Source organism: Colossoma macropomum, unplaced genomic scaffold (assembly GCF_904425465.1).
Source record: "Colossoma macropomum unplaced genomic scaffold, Colossoma_macropomum, whole genome shotgun sequence".
In the NCBI taxonomy this organism is placed as follows: domain Eukaryota; kingdom Metazoa; phylum Chordata; class Actinopteri; order Characiformes; family Serrasalmidae; genus Colossoma; species Colossoma macropomum.
Window position 1 is genome coordinate 12589213 of NW_023494796.1, and position 15636 is coordinate 12604848.

Here is a 15636-nt window from a genome sequence, read left to right on the forward strand (position 1 = left end):
AAACGCAAAAATTGGGACTAAACGCTCTAGGGTAAGGTTGTTTATTTCTTTAAGCTTACCATTGCAATTAAATGAGAGTGGTGATTTTAAAGATTGCCTGCTGATATCGATATGGTATCATCGATATCTGTTATCATCCCAAATAACAAGTTCTTTGTAAACCAGATGAGGATGAAATTGAGGTTGTATCTGTTCGGTGTACAGTGCTGTGCAAAACTTTTAGACACCTAAGTGAATTGTTTTAAAGCTATTAATCTGTATAGTAACTGAATGCTATAAAATATTAGAATCAATACAGACATTTCCCTGGCCATCGCATGGACTTCTTAAATTATATAACCAAGACATGATATAATTTAATGAAGTATTCCATGGTAACTTCAAATGATACTTTAGTTTCCTCAATAAGTCAGTGTGAAAGTGCTGGTAGAACCATTTTTTTGTGTCTTATCAAAAGTCTTGCTGTTCTTAAAGATATTAAAACAGTGTCCTAATAGCTGCAGCATACAGGGCATTTTGTTGCCCTGTGTGGCCTCACCAGGTGCTCACCATCTGGAGGTGTGCGTAGTAACCATGTGTGCATCCTTCAAGGTTGTGGATTAACCCAGGCTGCGATTTGCTCCTCCACTAAACATGTGCTAGTGGCTCTGATCCAGGCAGCTTTACTCAGACTAGCAGGACGCCAGCAGAAACACTTTCTCTGATTTGAATATTGTTTTTGAGGGGTGTTTTTTTGCACTTGGTAAGTTTAGGATTCTTGTTTTAAACTGTTGTAATATGAATTATTGAAATGTACATTGATTTCTTATTCATTTAATATGGACTATTATTTGAATAATTGACTAACCTAACTATTTTCAATTCCCTCCCTTTGCTGCTGCTATCAAAATTGTCTTATGTGCAGATTTCTGTTTTTATGCTGCTGTAAAACAAAAGAAAACATGTTGCTGTCTACACTGTAGTGTATTGCAATCTTTCAGTATGGCTGTGTGTATCATATGAACATTCTAGAGCCTTATAGAGCGCTTTTTAAATGAAGCAATAGAATCCATATTGCCACCTACACTTCCTGCACTGTACAATCTGTCAGAATGACCATGAAGATCTTAGGAACACTATGGAGTGTGTTTGTTTGCAGCGTTGCACAACATTTTGACACTAACATTTTTGTGGCGTAATTGAGTAACTAATAGTTGCAGCCCTGTTACATATGATGAGCTACAGTTTTACATAGAAAGGTGGGGATTTGAGTTGTGGAAGCTGATTGTAATTCACCTGTCAAGAGAAACCTGATTTATGTAGTCAGGCTTTAGGTGCATAGTCACCTGTTGTTCTGTCTGACAGATGGGGCTTTCCCTGCCTGAGGAAAGCAGTTTATAAAAGCTTTAGTCACTTTATATTGCCTTATAAAGCACCTTCAGATTATCTCAGTCACCCCCATTAAAATCTTGGAAATGTGCCGAGTAGTGCTGGGATGACTATCAGATTTTATTGTGTACTGTGGTAAAAAACCATAATTCTGATAAGTGCTGGTGGAAGTAAACAGCTCTGTAATCTGAGTGGTAATCACTCAGATTATCAGTTACAGTGTGAACAGTAAACATGTTTCCAAGGTTGTAATTTGGTCATGAACCCACGTTTACATAGTTACAATCTGAACAGTAAACACGTTTACTATTTATATTATAACTATGTAAACACATGTAAACACATGATTATAAAGTTATAATCTGAACAGTATACCATGTTTAGTCTTGATCTGACCAGTAAATCCATATAAACACGTTTACACAGTTACAATCTGAACTGTAAACCTATGTTTACACAGTTGTAATCTGAAGAGTAAACCCATGTAAACACTTTTACACTGTTAGAATATGAATCGTATACCCATGTTTACACGGCCATAATCTGAACAGTATAATCTGAACAGTACACCCATGTTTACATAGTTATAATAATAATATAAACATATGTTTACAGAGGTATAATATGAATAGTAAACACGTTTATAAAGCTACAGTCTGAACAGTATACCTATGTGTTCGAGTGTTTTGATGTGAAGTGGTTCACTGTAGAAAAACATATTGACTCCGATGTTCTTTACTGTGGTGCTGATAAGAACCTGGAGTTTTAATAGTGTCTTAGTGATATCGGTAATCGGGGTAATCGTGATGGGACATGTTCATGATGCCCTGTGCCTGGCTCAAAGCGTCTGTAGGTTGTAGGTCGCAGAAGTTTGTCTGTTTGAGAAAATTCTGATGTAACTTCTCTTTTAGTGGTGAGAACTTCTCTGTAGTTCCTCGAGAGAGTTCCCCCTGGATGGAGTCATTGCTCATTTCTTGTTATTTTTGACAGCTGCGCCCCAAGTTAGCCAAGCTTGTTCTGAGGTTACGGCCAGTGCGTGAGTGTCCGCTGGGCTTCGAGAGCGATGCTCTTTAACCCAGTGGCCTTTTAAATAGTGGTTAGATCCAGAGCAGGCTGAGGGCCAGAGTTTAGCTTCTGTAATAGTTTATTTTCACGCTGTGTTCACAAGCGTTCGTTTTTCTCACCACTGCAAAGGTTTCGTTTCCTTTTTATAAGTGTGTGTGTGTCTGTGTGTGTGTCTGTGTGTGTGTGTGTGTGTGTGTGTGTGTGTGTGTGTGTGTCTGCTGATCTTTTGTTATTTTTAGGATTTGAGCTTCATGTAGGTAAACACACTTGCCAAAACACAAAGATTGCTGCTAGCTCTCACGGGCTCTCTCTCTCTCTCTCTCTCTCTCTCTCTCTCTCTCTCTCTCTCTCTCTCTCTCTCTCTCTTTCTCTCTCTCCATCTCAATAATCTCTTCTTGAATTTCTCTCGCTTGCCCTGTTTCCCCTCTCTTGTGATGTCCTCTGTTTCTTTCTCTCTCTCTCTCTTCCTCTCTCTCTATTCCCTTTCTCCTTCTTTTTCTTGCGCAGTCACTGCTTTTCCTCTTTCTCGTCTTTTCTCTGGTTTCTGTATCTCTCTCCCTTTCCTTTCTCTTCTTCTCTTATCTCTCACACTTTTTCTATTGTCTTTTCCAATTTTTTTTCTTTCTCTTTCTTTTCTTTCTCGCTGTCTTTCCTCTCTCTTTTTTTGTCCTTGTCTCCCTTCTCTTTCTCTTTTTCTCTCTCACACTGGCTGGTTTCCATTCAAACGTTTAGCAAATGTTACGTGCATTTATGAAATGTCTGCAGAAAAAAATGCTAATTAAGTTGTTTCGATCCACAACAGTTGTGTGAAGGAACTTTAAATGACACAGGCTACCATGATTAGGGGCTGCATCAAAATGAGCAAAATGGTGGGATTTAACTAGTTGAATTATCTTTACAGCCAATTGCCATGCTTTTTGTGGCCGCGTTCTTTGTAGCTCAGCAATGGCCCACCTAATCTCTGTACCACCCCAACAACGTCCACCTTGCCTCTACACACAAACGCACAAGACAATTCTGGGAGCCATTTTTCAAACAAGCTTTGGATTCAGCATTTCAGAATGTCGAAAATGACCTTCAAAAAGCTCTGCGCCAAGATCGGACCATCTGTAGGGCCAGTCATTTCTCACTTACGGCTTGATACGTCATGGTTTACTCGGAAAACCCTTTTCCATCACTGTTTCTCGCGTTATTCTAACCTTCCCACCTCACTCGAGCGGAAAACTCTTTTTCGAATTTCATCTCTTTTTCATTCAGGGTTTTTTTTTGTGCATTTTCAAAATTCGCAATGGATGGGAAACATACTACTCTTTTCTCTTGTACTTTCTCTCTCTCACAGTTTTTCCTCTTTTTCTATCCCCTTTCTCTTTCTCTTGCTTTCTCTCTTTCTATTTCTCTCTCCCTTTTCTCTCTCGCTTTTCCTTTTCCTTTCTCTTGCTTTCTCTCTCCCTCATCTCGTGCTCTCTCTTGCTTACTTTTTTCTGTTCTGTTGCACTCTTTCTTTCCTCTCTGTTTCCTTATTTTACTGTCTATTTTCTCACTATTACCCCCCCTCTCTCTTCTGTTCTCTGTCTCTCTGTAATATAAATATTAACGTCTGCTCCGGAGCTGACGTCAGTAATGTTCTGTGTCTGGGCTTCATTCAGAGACTTTGGCACGGAGTTTTATTGTTATTGAGTGATGGTTCCTTTTAAATATTATTTACTTTTTAAATCCTCATTCAGAACCACTGAATAACTTGCTGTACAGACAGCAGTAAATTTAAAATATGTATATTCAAAGTATCTGCAGGTATCAGTAAATTCAATACAATGCTTTTTGTATCTGCAGGTATCAGCAAATTCAGTATGATGCTTTTTATTACATAATGGTACAATTTCAGGTCTTTATTGCTGCTTTGTCTTGGCTGCACATATTACATGATTGTGTCTTTTGCAGAAACCATCACTTTAAGTAGCCTGTGTAGTACCGCTACAATGTGTTGCATTAATGCCAAACTACCAATTGAGTATGTTCATTTCACACACAGGGTTTAATGCTCAGGTCTAAAAACGAGCAATTGAATCTCGTATCAGACATTTCAAATGTAAAACTTTCAGCAAAACCTAATCGAACGTTATTGGAGGAAACTGCTAGCCCATTAACGGTCTGTCGAACTGTTTCTAGACCTAATTAAACAGAACATTTTGTTGTATACTCTTTTATTTCACATACATGCAATTCATAGGAGCAGTCATTTAATTTTACTTCATACATGGAATTTGTTGGTACAAGCATTTGCACATTATTGAGATCCTGCTGGTGTGGGTTTCCTCTCTTTCAGCGATACTTGCAAAAGCAGCTTAGATGTTAACACTTGTGGAATATTTTGTAAACAAAGTTTTATGACCCCATTTATCAGTCAAGATTGTGAGCTAGTTGCAAAGTCAGTTCATTGAGAATATAGATTAGAATTTTATTTTATTTTTTTTAAATTGACTCAGCTATTTTCATGAAGTAATCGTGCCAGCCTTGGCTGAAGTGTTTGTTCCAAGTAACTTTCGAAGAACAGATTACTTCACAGCTTCACTGTTATTCCCAGGTCCTTTTATGCCTGCCTGCTGTCTCGCCCTCTGTATCCTTGAAATAATCTGCTTATCGGAACTCCATCTGAAAGCTCTGCCACTTCCTGCTTGCTCAGGTGTGAATGCTATCACTTCCTCCTGAGTCGATCTTTGACAGTTTCTCTTTTGTCTGCTCAGGTGTGAATGCTATCACTTCCTCCTGAGTCGATCTTTGACAGTTTCTCTTTTGTCTTTGGGCGGATTACATTACAGAATTATGGAGGCTTTATTTAGACTTTGAACTTCCATGGAATATTACTTGGTATTGGACTGAGTCAGTGGAGTTTAACCGTTTTTATTTTTATTTGTTCCAAATAAATTGGACATAAATCTGCATTAGTTGTCATTAATCTAGTGAACTGAACAGTTAAAATTGAATTATTTCTGTGTAGAGTATTAAGGGAATGGGGGGAAAAAAGGGAGATGAAGCACATATAATTATAATAATAGTGATTTTGATGATATTTTTAAAAATATTTATGTAGTGCAATTGTAAAAAAACGTTTACAAAGTGCTTTACCGATCAGGTAAGTTTCAGAGAAAAGGGAACAAAGCCAATAAAAACAAGTTAAATGCACGATATAGAGAACAAAACCCAATTACAGTAAGATTTAGTTGACAGTAAAATATGCTTAAAGGAAGACACTGATTATATCAATTTGTCAAAACACAAACATTTCTTATTCAAACAAGATGCAACACTATAAAAATAGTTCTATATAGCACCAAAAGCAGTTCCTCTATTGTTACAAGCTTGACATAACTATAGCAGAACTCTTTTTGGTCCTATATAGAACCATTTTTTAAAATAAGGTTCTACATAGAACTATGTACATGTTCCCTATAAGTCTGAAAAACCATTTTACCATGCAAAGAACCTTTTAAGCATGAAATGGCTCTCTATCGAGCTCATAGTTCCAAATGGATCCTTTGCGTTTACCAAAGAACCCTTGAAAAGCCTTCCGTTTTAAGTGTAGCATAATAATAGGAAACAGACAACTAATTTCTGCATCAGAAGAATAGGAAAAAAATGATAATCATGCTTGAATGAAGAAGAAAAGCCCCTTTGCTGTTTGAACATCTGGACAGCTGTGCTGTGTCTGTCTAAAACTGCACTCAGACACTGAAAGTAAAAGTTGGCGTTCTGTCAGCGGGCGCATTAATGGAGGACGGGAGCTGTTTTCCTTCCAGTGTTGACTCAGCTGAGCAACTTGAGTGTTTTGAATTCACACACAGTATTGCACACTAATATTGGAGCACATGAGGTCAGATTCTTCTCTGCTGTTCTTAAACGTATGTAATACTGTGTTTCGCTTTCTCTTGCAAAAAAGCTTGCTGTGCTAAATTTATATTCATGCATTTTTTTTTAAATGGCTTTTGACTTTTAGCAGACTTTTAAAGGCTCCTACAGTCACCTCTTTGTTTGTAGACCTAGCACACTCAATAAAGGTGAAACAGAATCAAAACAGAGACCGAAATGAGAAGAACATGCATTCTTTCTGACTTTCTTACTTGGTATTTGTTTACATGTATGGTGACATGTATGACACTTGTGCTAACCCCTCTACCCTTCTTTCTTTATTTACACAGAGGTCAGAAGAGTGGAAGTTTACCAGTAAATCACACACTGTGGCCTGACAGGAGAATCGTAAGTGATATACCCATACGTTCTTTACTATACAACCATACCTTATCCAATATATACTACTCTACCTTTTTATGTACTATTATACATTCTCTGATGTACTACCCTTCATTTTCATGTACTATCATACATTCTCTGTTATACTACCCTACATTGTTCTCTCTGTACACCTCTAATATATTCTCTACATTTTACATAGTATTACAATTTATCCTGCCACCCTGCATTGTTTTTTACATGCTAACATACATTATCTAATGTACTACTCTGCCTTCTTTACTATGCAGCGTACGTTATCTGATACGGTACTCTTGTTTCCTTAGTATCCTACCCTACATTCTGTAATAAACAACCTGGTATTTATTACATAGTTACATATTCTGTGGTCTATTCTGCTTTGCGTTCTTTAGCAAACTCTGCCTTTCAGATATGCATCTGTACAAGTTTTGTACAAGAACAAGGTCACAAGCATCTCAAATGGATCTTTAAAGATCAAATAAGCAAGTTTTTAGAGGGTGGTATTTGGTGGGTTTAGGCAAGTGGTCTTCCCACACTGTTGTGCATGAGCTATTTTAGTAACTTGTGTTTGAGACAAAAGTAGGCTTGTTTGATTTTGGAAACTATATTTTAGATCATTCTGTCAGTGTCATAAGTCGTGCATATAAATATGGAAGAGATACAATGATGACTGATAAACACACACACACGCACAAGTTGTCTACACCTATTATCCTTTTGGGTCACGGGGACTGATAAACAACTGTATTTATTCTATAACATTTGTGGTGATCTTTGCAGGCCTGTAGAATCGATATGCTGTGTGTAAAGAATAGAGATTGCAGTTTTAATGTGATCTTTTTTTGGTGCTGCCCTATGTTAGCATACCATAAATATCACGTGATCTGTGTAGCTCTGTGGGTGGAGTTTCTGGGGCTGAGGCTATGTATAATGTAATATTGACTTGCTCTACTGGAGTTCCACTCATCTCCAGTCAGATAAGAGCAGCTTCATTGAGAGTCTGAGATTGTATGCGGGTCCTCCTCGCTCTGCTACAGCGTAGCACAGGAAGAGATGGCTGTAGCTGTTGATGGGATGAAAGAGAGGATGAAGGGAAGAAGAAAAACGGAGGTGGAGGAACCACCCAACGCTCCATTGTTCTCTCTGTCAAAGCACGGAAATGAACTTTCATACTTCCTTCTCCGGACAGGTCAGCAGTGTAGAAGAACTCGCTTTACTGTGGACACTGCTGGAGGAACACCTAATAACTCGACTGATTAAAGCCTGTTTATTCATTTATGTTTTATTTATTAACATGTTCTTCCTCTGTTTCAATAGTGTTTTAATTTCTACGGTTTCAGGACAGAAGTGTCCTGATTTGTAGTAAAAACAGGCCTAATCTGCAGAACTGGCAAAATGCTCCTGACTTTGTGTAATTACACAGAGTTGTATGCAAAAGTTTGGGCACCCAAATTCCATTGTTTGTGAAAATAAGTTTACGCATCCTCTGCAGAAAACACTTCTGTCCATAAATAATGAACAGTGCAAAAACTGGACTGTGCAAAAGCTATGGCAAAAAAATTTTGACATTCAGCTGTCGGCAGGGTGTTAACCTATTTCCAGTTAATAAATCATGTAATTTGATCCAGAGTGTTCAAACCTTTGCATACATATGTAATGTGTAAGAGACATATGGGCATTTTATATATAATACACAGAGAGTATGTTACATATAACGAAGTATCTACATGTAATTCGTGTGGGACGTTATTATTACGAATAGGTACTTGCATGTAAGACGCATGTGTCCCCTTGTCTGGCCATTTGTGTGTGCATGTGTGCATAAAAATGATTGCACCCTGGTGGTGTGCTGGGCCACTGTGATCCTAAATAATGCATGTCTCGTCACGCTTTTCTGAATTAGGGTAAACTGATACAGTGCGGGAGGTGGCGTGTTCATTGATAAATTTTTAAAGAGGCTCCGGTGCCAGAGGCTGCGTGTCCGTTTTATATTATAGACTTTGTCACACATACGGGTGCAGAGAGAGGAGTACCTACACCTTATGTGGAAATGCATCATGATAAATGGATCTGAAGTTTTACTATATATTCCGCTACTGTGCAAACAGTTCCTCCACTTACATTTGTGCATTCAATTCATTTTCAAATGTAATTCTGGATCATGCCAAAAGAATTGAAATGCCACTGCATGATTTACTAAATTTTTGTCTAAAAAATCAAAAATGAAATCGTTGTGGGGTCTGAATTAAGACTCTTTATATAGACCTATTCAGACTGGAATTATGGAAACCGAATGTTGACATGAAAGGTAAAGATGACATTCTTCTGATATTTAGGTTTATGAATGAATGATAATGATAGAATAGAATGAATAATAAACTGTAGGCTTATTATTTGGCTATTTATCTTAAGATTTATTTTATGGTAACTAATTAATTATTCATTAACTATAAATTTGTTCAGTAGCCACTATGAATTTTTCAGTATCTAGTATAAATGATTTTGTATCGACCATAAATTATTCACAATGTTCGGTATCTAGTTCAGTATCTAGTAAGAATGATGCAGTTTCTACTATGAATGATTCAGTCTCTACTGTGAATGATTCAATATCCTTTGGGCTATATAAGAGGAAACTCTGTACTGCCGAATTGAGAGGGTGTTACTATCAGTTCTTTCTCTCTTTTTGTCTTTCTCTCCCCACTGGTGCACACATGTCCTCTTAATAATGAAAGCTCTCTCGTTCTCTCTCTCTCTCTCTCTCTCTCTCTCTCTCTCTCTCTCTCTCTCTCTCTCTCTCTCTCTCTCTCTCTTTCTTTCGTTCTTTCGTTTTTTCGTTCGTTCTTTTGTTCGTTCTTTCGTTCTTTCGTTCTTTCTTTTTTTTTCTCTCTCTCTCGCAATTCATACACTTGCTCTCTTGCTTTCTCAGCAGATAGTTGAGAAAAGTGGAAATAACCCTGTGGAGTGCTGAAGGCTTCAGTGCCTCCACGGCTGCACACTGTCTGTCTTTATTGTGTGTTTAATAAAATGTGTGCCAGGCCCAGTCCACCTTTATTCAGCCTCAACTCGTCAACCTCCCAAGGGAGGGAGTGCTTTGGTGGATGGAGAGATGAGCTCTAAAGAGCACATAAATACACGGCAAAACTTTTCATGTACTTAAGTTCAATTTCTTTACGTATGGACTGTATGTGATCGATACTTCTTGAAACTTTAACAGTGCGTACGTCCTACACCAGAATTGAATGTAAAAAAAAAAAGGGAAGTTGACGTGATTTTTTTTTTTTTGTGATAAATTGCATTTTTTTTTATTTGAGTATGTGATGGGCATGGTCAGTACTTCTAGAACACTGAACAACTTCATGGATTAAAAATAAAGACTAATTTAAACTAATTATAAAGAGTCTGTAAACGTCAACTAATGTAGAGCAGCTTTTTTTTTTCTCCTTTTCTGTTGTTAAATAGTTAATTTTTACAATGCAGGTGTTGGATTTTAACCTTTTTCTGTAGGCCCCTAAGTAGAAATTGAAAATTTAAATATTTAATTAATATATTAAAATATTTTTAATTAATATAACCCCAAAAAAATAAAGGTAGGAAACTGTTGTCCGTGTGTGAAATGTTGTGAACACACTATAAAAAAAACACAATGAAAACACTTATAGTTGCAGATTTGCCTACGAAGACGGTTATGGTTATGGTTCCCCACACTTCCACCGAAAAAAATGTATTCCTTCAGCGTTACTGAAAAAAATAACTAGAGTAAAATGTATCAGCATGTAGAACCTAGCTAGTGTGTTTTCTATCACTGTATCAAAGATGCTATAGACTTCATTTATTGTTGATTGTAAGCTAATTCAGTTCAGATCAGTAAAGCTTATTAATGGTTTAATCAGTATTGATAAATTTTGACTGTTTCGCTTCTTTTCCTTTTGTTATTGTTGAAAAAGGTAGTCTGTGTCACAAACTGAGTAAAAAGCCCAGAATTCTAGATCACATTCCTTACATATCAAGTAAGCGCAATAACATTCAGGAATTGCATTATTAATGTAGAAGAGTAGATAAAAGCATCAGTAATAGCAATTTTTTTCACATTAACTTTAAAGGTGTAAATGTAGCCCTGCTTTTTTTGCTGGTGTGTTTTCTCAAAAGTTTTGGAAAGTTGATTTTGATTGTATTTAGTGCAGTGTAATATCTGGCAAATTCAGTAAAAATAATTATACTTAGTTTTGGATAGTATTACTTTTTTGTCTGTTCCAACTTCAGAAAAACAATATATTGTGATACACACTGTGTATTGTGGAAATGTCAGAGTATCATGATTATCTCCGTCCTTACCTGCACCTTCACTCCAACATGAAGGTACGTTTGTTTTCAGATTCTATCATCAGCTTTTGCTCTTCTTTTGTTCTCCATGTGGCCTGTAGTGAAACCCCTTGAGGGAATGTACTAATGAGTTCAACCTCTTCTCTTAGTGCCTTTGTGGGGAACACAGTGAGGAATCTGTGTCTCCTGTACAGACTGATGTAACCGTATGAAATGCAGCTCTGCTGATGTGCTACAGGTATGCAGGTAGCTGCTAATAAGAGTGTTGCTTCACAGCCTGTGTGCTCATTATGGGTAGTATAATACATTAATATTCACTTTTTTATATGAGGGTTTCAGTACAGTATAATCTGTGAACTGAATGCAATTAGATTTTATGCTATGAAAAGTATTTTCAACAGTAAGAAGTAATAAGAACAGCTTTTCATCCAACTATCATCCTGTGGTGAACAAAAATGTCAATTTTGGGCCAAATATCAATATTGCTACATGTGAGCTAACACTGCTGAGCACTGACCTTACCAAAATGCACCACACAAACCAGCAAGCTTTGTCCAGTGTGGTAGTTTAGAAACTGCTGTTTCAGTAGTAATGTTTGTATGTAGCTGTGTTGAGGTTTAATAGTAGAGTAAAGGCCTATTCACGCTGGAATAATTTAGTTAGAAAAGGTCTGGTGCAAGATCTCTTGCGTGATTTGACTTGCCAATTCGTAGGGAAATAGGGAAAGTAATTTCCCGAAACGGCCCCAAATAGCCTGGAGCCATGCCTCACGTCAGAACATAAACATGGCAAAAAAAAAAACAAAATGTGGCACTGGAGGAGACTTTACATCCTATTTCAGTGTGGTGTGACGCCATTGTCATTAAATTAAGGATGAAGGAATTGAGTCAGGTCAAGCTATTTTTAAGCAATTAGCCTTTTCTTCAGGTCGCAAAAAAAGACCAAGTGTGGTTAATTCAAACAGGGATCCACTCGTTCTAAAAGGTGATTTGCTGCAGAATTAATATTTAGCAGACTTGTAAACAGTATCGACATTGCAGATTGGTCCTGGATTACAATCATGGATCTCGTTGGTAATGTTATTTTTATCGTAAAATAAGTGCCTTTCTGAGAATTTCAAGGATAGCAGTACTTAAACGCTGCGTGTTTTATTACAGAGAGAGCGTAATTAGGCCTATTTACCTGGATAAAGTGTGGTGAGTGAAACTAAGTAAAAAAAAACAAAAAAACACTTTTTTAATAGTAGTTTTTTTTAAACATGGAACTGTTGGTGCTTTTTTTGTCTCTAAAATATTGTGATGCATACTGTGTATAATGAAAATATCTCAAAGTATCAGGATATATTTTTGCTGCGTCTCCCACCCTGTTTCTGAGTGTTGTAGCTGCACTTTGTACTCTCTGCTATGCTGTAGGGCTGAAAGATAGTTTTCATATCAAAATCGCAATTTAAGAAAATGCATTTTTCAAATCGCAAGAGCTGCAGTTTTTTTTAAATTATAACCTACATTATCAAAAAAGTTTTAAGAGGGGAGATTTAACCTAATAACACAGAGTTGTATACTGCCTGTAGAGTTAGACCAATCAGAGGCAACAAAAATCTGTTGTGTCATCAAAAGTACCAGGGTTGGAACATTTTCTCTTTGGGGAAAACTTAATGACATTCGAAAATCGCTGTGGTAAACAAAGACTCCATAAAGCTGATACTTTTTGTCCTGGGTAAATTTTCCCTTCCGATTGCCATCTGGATCCTCTAAATTATGAGGTTGTTATATAATCAAAATATGAATAATGCTACATACATGCTACAAACAAACCAGCACTACTACAGCGACTGTAGTGTTTAACGTCCACTCTGTTGGACATTACTGTTACTGTACACCAGCAACTCAAACTGCAGCCTAAAACTGCCAAAGCCTCTCCCACACTGGACAAAACTTGCTGATGTTGTGGGCTGTTTTGTTGATGTCATTCTTATGATAGCAGTTCAGTTTGCAGCGGTTTTAGCATGCACGTAGCAGTATTCATATTTCGACTCCTTAACGATCTTATCATTCTGAAGATCTGTTGACATTCAGAGGAAAAATGCAGTATTTTTGAAGATGTTCAGTTTTTCCCTTTGACCCTTAGTTCCTAACATGGGCATGACACCTATAGAATGACGACACGGTTTCAGAGTTCTGTGTCCTCCGACGTCAATTAGCACAAAAATACACAAATTAATCTGCATTTTGTAGCTGCCTGGTTTGCTGCTGTGTGCATGCGCTGTATTGAGCCCACTGGGGGAAAAAGTCCTCTGACCATGCAAATGGACACTATTCTCATTCATAGGCCCGGACAAACAGGAAGTGGAGTGTGAAACGACGGTAACACACCCTCCGCTGGCTCCCGGAGAGACAGGAAGTTGTGATTTCACAGTCTGCCACTCCGTCCTGTCTGCGCTGGGCACTGTTACCTTGGCTACACTGCAGTGGTTAGGGAGGTCCACTGGAGGGCAGTGTTGTTAGCAAATATTTAGGAACTCTGAGGAGAGGAAGGTGCAGTCCTTTTCATCATTAGTGGTTTAGTACTACTCATTCACTCTGTATTCAGGGCCTGTTTATTGTTTTCAGGGCCACTTTGTCCTTAAGTAGGGGTCAAACTGAGAAATTCATTCTGTCATGAAAATAGTAGTTGAGTTATGTGTTACTTTAAATGCTCCAAATAGATTTAGCAAAACTGATGTCTGGGTTTGTGTTTATTCATACCTATCCATCTATCTATCTATCTGTCTTCAGGTGTCAGGTCATTAATCAGAGTTTGGTTGCCAAACCTTTGGATCAAGCACTTAATTAGTTTCAATTAGTATTTGTGTTTAATTATACGCTGCATATACATAACAAAACAGAAGTGTTGCCAAGGGCAGCTAGGAAACCACTGAAGCAGAAAATCCACCGATTTTTCATAAAACCTCTTCAATTGATGTGAAATGGCTCATAGTAGAGACTCAGATTTCTTTACAGTGGTGGTGATGGCGTTGCCATGTCTACAACACAGATATAGCCATTTTATTTACTGTCCAAAACCACCAGTGAACCTACACGTGTCTTCTTAGTTTTTGTATATCATGTTGATAGTGAAATAGTGAAAAATCAGAGTAAGTATTCATAACCATTTCATGTACTAACTTTCACTGAAGGAGCTTTTAGAGGTGGACGTCTGGTTCTTATCACCACCACTGTAAACAATTCTGACTTGGAAAGTTTCTCTAGAACAGAAAATTTCACACCAGACCACTCTGAATGACTTTCCTTAACCATTTACTTACGTAGACGTTTTAAAAAAAATCATTGTAATTTCCCTTTTAAACAGAGAAATTTTCCCTTTCATGAAAATGGTTGTTCAGTTATTTGTCTGACCCTGACTGGACTGGTTAGGACTGATGAAGTATTGATAAAGTTTCTAATGATCTGTAAAGCCTGAGAATCTGAAAAGAAGTGGATGTCTTTTAAGGTATTAGTCACCTCCGCTCCAAAGATTAGAACACAGAGCCTGCTGAACAATCTGTCAAGGCAGCAGTGCATTTTAAATGGATGTGAATCAGCAGGGGGACAGACATTCACTCAGAGAGAAGACTTTTGGTTTCAAAAATGTTAAAACTATTAAAAATGATTTCCAGATTTGGCAATGTTGTCTTGCAGTTAGGCCTTCAGCGAGACTGATAGTGCTATAGGAAATAGAGCTTTTCTTTTTTGAAACTGTTTTCAAATATGTATGATAATAATACTGTCAGTTGTGAGAATTAAAGGACCCATATCTTACCTTTTTCTTATCCACTTGCCACAGTTTATGTACCAAAACATTCATCCTTTATATTTGTGACTGTACTCTTCATCCCTTAAAATTAAACAGGCTGTTTTTGTTACTTTGCATTTAAGACTTGTATATGTAAATGAACTCTGTTCCTTGTGGCTGTTCCGGTTCAAAAAGCAGTCTGGGCTAAAACACTCCTTATAGAGTCTGCATGAATGGGTGGGGCTAAACTGCTGTAGGCTGAATAGGCAGATATTTGAGTCTTTGTCATCACAAAAAATGGGTTGTTTTTGCTGCTTGGTTTCCATAGATTAATTGTGTAGACTGAGGAGTGAACGATACATTTTGAAACTTCAATACTGTTTACACACTGAATTACTGTTAAGTCAAAAAGGAAGGGAGGCAAGTTCAGTTTCCCCTGGTATGGGCCCTTTAAAGAAGACATGTTTTCAGAAAGCTGAAAGCTGAGTTATTTTCAGAATTTTGAGACAAAGCATTGCTCTTAAAAGTCTACAAGTAATATGGTTTTTGTAATGGGATATGATACTGTATTATATTGCATTAGACTGTCAAGTAAGAGTTTTGGATGAATTTCGGTCTTCAGTCTGATCCTCTGTTGTTCTGCTGTTAATGGAGTTTAAAGCAGTAGATGAGTATTAAGAGTTCAGCTCATTGATCTGTGATTCAGAGAGTCTGTCAGCTCTTTCACTTCTTTTCTTTAATCTTGTTTTTGATTGTTTCTTCTATTGTTTGTTTGATTTGTGTTTCTTACTGTCTTCCTTCTTCCTTCTTGTTTTTCTTTTTGCCCTGTTCGCTCTGTCTTTC

At 37.3% G+C, this 15636-nt stretch overlaps 1 protein-coding gene across 1 annotated transcript in view; it reads left to right on the forward strand.

Moving 5' to 3' along the window:
- fbxw7 (F-box and WD repeat domain containing 7) overlaps window positions 1-15636 on the forward strand; it is a 217845-nt gene that overhangs the window by 37579 nt on the left and 164630 nt on the right. The window contains exon 2 of the mRNA XM_036583817.1: window positions 6627-6684. The gene's annotated coding sequence lies outside the window, so the exon portion shown is untranslated. The remainder of the gene's footprint in view (window positions 1-6626; window positions 6685-15636) is intronic.